This window comes from Periplaneta americana, chromosome 16, assembly GCF_040183065.1.
Source record: "Periplaneta americana isolate PAMFEO1 chromosome 16, P.americana_PAMFEO1_priV1, whole genome shotgun sequence".
NCBI classification, from domain to species: Eukaryota; Metazoa; Arthropoda; class Insecta; order Blattodea; family Blattidae; genus Periplaneta; species Periplaneta americana.
The window spans coordinates 155,036,127-155,041,646 of NC_091132.1; positions in this window are offsets into that span (position 1 = coordinate 155,036,127).

Genomic DNA, 5,520 nt, shown 5'->3' on the forward strand with positions numbered 1-5,520 from the left:
CACTTTTTCCTCTTCATTTCCTTGTGATAACCTACTTGAAGATCTTACCACATTTGCATTTTCTTTTAAAGCATTCAAAATACCGCTGTTGTAGTATATAAACCTTGCATTTGACTAATGGAGTAATTTATTTAAGAATATAGCCGCGAATTTTACTACAACATTTTCGATTGTCTTTTGTTTCACACGGCTCGGTACGGCCCGGTTAATAGTGACCATCATTGCTCTACCGTGCGTATTATCCAGCTGTTCGACTATTATTATCACATAGCATATTATTAAAAGAAATATTTACAAATACCTAACAAGAAAATCAAGGCATGTAGTATTACTCTGCGTAATGGAACATTTTGGGTGATAAAAAACAAAACAAAAACACACAAAAGTTCGAGGTGGGTTCCTCCAAGTCGGTGACCGAGGGGTGCAATGGTGGCTCTCGTGCTCTTCTTTTCGGCCATTTTTCGTCTTATCACCAACCATCCCCTTTTCGTTCTCTCCTCTTTTTCATCACTATTTCTCTCCGCCGGTCACCATTGCATGCGGAACGCCCACCACATCATCACAGCCATTCTCACCTCTCCATCCCCGCTGTTTGTTTTCGCCACGTCCGCCTCCAAGACGGGAATTGTTAATGCCTGATGAGGCTACATTGTTCTTCCTCTTCTAGTTCATTATATTCATTACTAGTTAAAGTTCTTAGGCTTATAACTCCGTCTCACCAGCGGGGATCTTTCCTATCTCCGTGGTCCTCTCCCACGGTTTCGAGCGCGACTTCCAACTTGTATGGCCCGGCAGAGCACCCAGCAACGAATAAATGGTGGACATTCATACTGCCCCTATATGCAAGTTTAGGTTCCGAACCTGGACCAGAGGTCAAGTACAATCACGTAGAGCCCCCATGGGGGTCCGGGGCGATTTAATCGTCCCGGTGACCGACTCTGCTCGCAGGGACGAATATATCGCTCCGACGAGTTACCGCTGACTGATGGGTGTCGCAGTGTAATCAACCACAAGTTCCCTGAAGCTGTGTGCGATCGCGGATTGCTCTGGCTTTGGGAGGCGGGTCGGAGTTAGCCGAGTAGTCTGGCGATTGTTTTCAGTGTAGAGTGGGGAGCCACGGGCGGTTATTCCCGTGGTAGGGGCATAAAACTGTGACACATCTCTGGTGCAGAACTTGCCGTTAGGTATGTAATGTTCAGTTTGAAGGGTAACTTGCGTGAAGTGGGTTGCTTGGGATCGGGCTGTGCGCGGGTCCCCACGGCCGGCACAGACCGCGAAGAATATTTAGGTGTCTTTTTCTTTCGCTGACGCCGATAGTTCCGTAGGGGGAGCCAGTTCAAAATGTCCTGGCCTCCAACCTTCCTTCAACTCAACAAACTAATAATACAAAGAAATGGAGAGCGGCCGATGCCATTATGATTAATCCCGCCTCAGTAAAGATTGTGCCGCCTACGAGATATATCAACAAGATTGTTGACAGCTCCCAAGAGACGATGGAAAACATCTGCCCGCTGTACATCAAGCGCGCCCTCGATCAGTTGGTAGGAAAGGTCAAGAATGCAACTCGCCTCAGAAATGGAACTCTGCGCATAGAAACATTAAATCCGAAACAGAGTGAAACTCTATTAGAGGCGAACTTGTTAGGATCGTACCCTATTAATGTTGAACGTCATTCTTCACTCAACAGCACACGAGGAGTCATTGGTACGGAAGCTCTAGACGGTTTATCTGATGAAGAAACTCAACTAGATTTAGCGGAACAGTCTGATTCCAAAGCTTACCGACTAACTGGTAAGAAGGATGGATAGACGTTTCCTCTGCGTACAATTTTCTTGACCTTCGAAATACCCTCTCTCACAGAGTTTATCTACTTCGGGTATGAACGTGTTTCTGTCCGTGCGTATGTGCTGAACCCTATGCGGTCGTTCCGCTGCTAGCGTTTCGGACATACGCAAAAGTGTTGTCAAATACCACCGTTTGTCCAAAGTGTGGCGAGTCTGATCATGGTGATTCCCCATGTTCTCACGCCGAACATTGTGTCAATTGTGACGAGGACCAAGCATCAAACTCGAAAATCTGCCCGAGATACACTGAGGAGAAAGACATAACAGGAACTTCGTGTGGAACAAAATCTTACGTTTTTCGAGGCGTGGAAGAAATATTAGTATGACAAAACGAACAATAACAAACCAACGTTTGCGTCAGTCGCTAATAAATCAATCCAGGGTACTGATGCATCGACACAAACGCCACCTCTCACAGCCGCTACAGTTTCTGGATAAGTCGAATCCTCGACACAAACATTTGTCGATTGCGCCACCCTGACAGAGACATGATAGCTGTGGCCTTACCATCCGGCCGTATTTCCATCAGCCTCTTACGGAGACGGCGAGTACAAGCGACTGGAAACATGAGAGGAGGCCTCGACGTCGCACAACCCGATCGGAGGACTAATCTCGATCCGGAGACCGCCGTACGGAGAGCGAATCGCCACAACCAATCAGTAAACAATCTGAAAAACCGAGTGGCGTAAAAGAAGAAAGAAGAACCGAGCCCCTGTGAAATCTCCATGAATCTGTTATGTCCAAAGATATAATACAATGGAACGTGAACGGTGTTCGCAGCCGTTATGCACAACTACAGCAACTGGTCTATCATGAACAACCTTCAGTTGTCTGTCTACAGGAAACACCTGCCCGAACATTCTCCGAGTCTTCGGCACTACAAAGTCTACCGGTATGATCATTTAGCCGGTGTACGAGCTAATGGTGGGTGTGCTATCCTGACTAGAGACAATATACATTCCTCTGCAATTGATATTCGTAGCCACCACCAATTTACAGCTGTCAGAGTAACCTTACCATCTATCTCCTTTACAGTGTCTTCTCTATACTTTCCTCCCGATTTACCATTCACAGAACAAGATTTGCAGATTATTGCCGCACAACTGCCCGCCCCATTTCTTCTTCTCGGAGATTTCAATGCTTCTCACCATAACTGGGGCTCGAATACAGATGATAACAGAGGACGAAAAATAGTAGAAGTCTGTTCCCGCCTGAATCTTATTGTCCTTAACACAGGCGAGGCCACCCATCTATCAATGGCTTACGGTACATACTCCATGATATACCTCTCCATTTGTAGCCCATTTTTGTCCGCAATTGGAATGGTCGGTCATCCATGATCTTCATGGTACGACCACTTCCCTCTTCGAGTGCGTCTTTCCGCAATACGTCTTGCGGAGTCTCGTTCTTCTAACTGGGTTATAAAAAAAGGCGGACTGGGTTAAATTTTCGAAATCTTTGAGATTCACTGAACGTGAATATGACACTGTGGATTCTATGGTTGATTAATTCTCAAAGATGGTGATTGAGGCTGCCGAATTGAACATCCCCCGGTCATCCTGGAGAACAAGACGCATTCCTGTGCCTTGGTGGACAGAAGCGTGCAAGGAAGCTATCCGCGAACGGAAACGTACCCTTCGCCTCTTCGATCGTCATCCAACCCAAGATAATTTTGTCTAGTATAATCATCTTCGTGTTCGAGCACGTATTATTTCTGACGCGAAAAAGGCGTCCTGAAAAAAATATGTATCATCTTTAACGAAGAATGTCCCAGCTAAGGTAGTCTGGGACAAAACCCGTCGCGTAATGAGGAAATGTAGTTCTGCTATTCCGGGCGTTCTTAATAACGGAGATATAACTACAGATCCCGAAGAAATAGTTGAGCTACTAGCTACATCTTTTGCCCCTGTCAGTAGCTCAGCACATTATGACCCAGTATGTTTAACATACAAAAGGGTTGCACAAGAACAAAATATGTGTCTTACCTCTAATAATATGACGGGGAAGGACCCATCGTTTCCTATTTATTACCGACCTATTTGTCTAACGAGTTGCGTGTGTAAGGTTATGGAGAAAATGATCAGTAAACGCCTTCTGTGGGTACTCGAATCGGAAAACCGATTATCCATGATTCAATGTGGTTTTCGTATGCACAGATCAGCTATAGACCATCTAGCCCGGCTGGAAGGTGCCATTAGGGATGCTTTCCTGAAGGAGGAACATCTAGTTGCTGTCTTCTTTGACCCGGAGAAGGCCTACGAACCACTTGGCGGTATGGAATCCTTCGAACTCTCCACAACTGGGGTCTTCCTGGAAGTCTGCCATCTTTTATTGCCAACTTTATGGCGGAGCGTTATTTCCGAGTACGCATAGGTACCTCTCTTTCTACTGCTCATCTCCAAGAAAATGGCGTTCCGCAGGAGTCTGTATAGAGTGTGCTTCTATTTTCCATTGCGATTAATAGAATAGCCGACAGCATAGGCCACCAAGTATCGGCTTTTCTATACGTGGATGATTTTAGTTTGTATTATAGTTCGAGATATCTGCCATCTATCGGACGAGAAATACAACTTGCCATCAACGTATTATCAGATTGGCCCCGTCCCAATGGTTTCAATTTCTCCACTCTGAAGACGCAGTGCATTCATTTCTCTAATCAACGTGGATTACATCCCCACGCAGATCTACGTCTTGACGGAGTGGATTTACGATATAGAGACACTGCGAAATTTTTGGGACTCATCTTTGATTATAAGCCCGGTCGAGGTGGGTACCGCTAAGTTGGTGACCGGTTGATGCAATGGTGGCTCTCGTGCTTTTCTTTTCGGACATTAATCGCCTTATCACCACGCAGCCCTTTTCATTCTGTCATCTTTTTCATCGCTGTATTCCTCCTTGCCAGGCACCATTGCATGCGGAACGCCCACCACATCATCACAGCCATTTTCACCTCTCCATCCCCGCTGTAAGTTTTTGCCGCGTCCGTTACCATGACGGGATTTGTTAAAATTCCTTGATGAGGCTTCATTCTTCATCCTCTTCTAATTCTTATATCTATTATTAGGTTAAGCTTCTTAGGTTTACAACTCCCGTCTCACCAGCGGGGATCTTTCCTATCTCCGTGGTCCAGTCCCACGGTTTCGAGCGCGACTTCCGAATGGTGTGATCCGACAGGGTGCCCAGCATCGTAGCAATAGTGGACATTTCATACTGCCCCTATATGCAAGTCTAGGTGCGGAGCGCGGACCAGTAGTCATTTACACTCACGTAGAGCCCCAATGTGGGCCCGGAGCGACTTAAACGTCCCGGTGACCGACTCTGCTCCCCGGGGCGGTTATATCGCTCCGACTTGTTACCGCTGACGTATGGGTGTCGCAGTGTAATCAACCACAAGTCCCCTGAAGTAGCGTGCAATCTCGGATTGCTCTGGCTTTGGGAGGGTCAGTCGGAGTTAGCCGAAGTAGTCTGGCGGTTGTGTTCGGTGTAGAGTGGGGAGCCACGGGCGGTTATTCCCGTGGTAGGGACATAAAACTGCGACACCCCTCTGGTGTAAGACTTGCCATTATTTGTGTAATGACCAGTTTGAAGGGTAACTTGCGTGAAGTGGGTTGCTTGGGATCGGGCTATGTGAGGGTCCCCACGGCCGGCACAGACCGAGAAGACTTTTTTGGTGTCT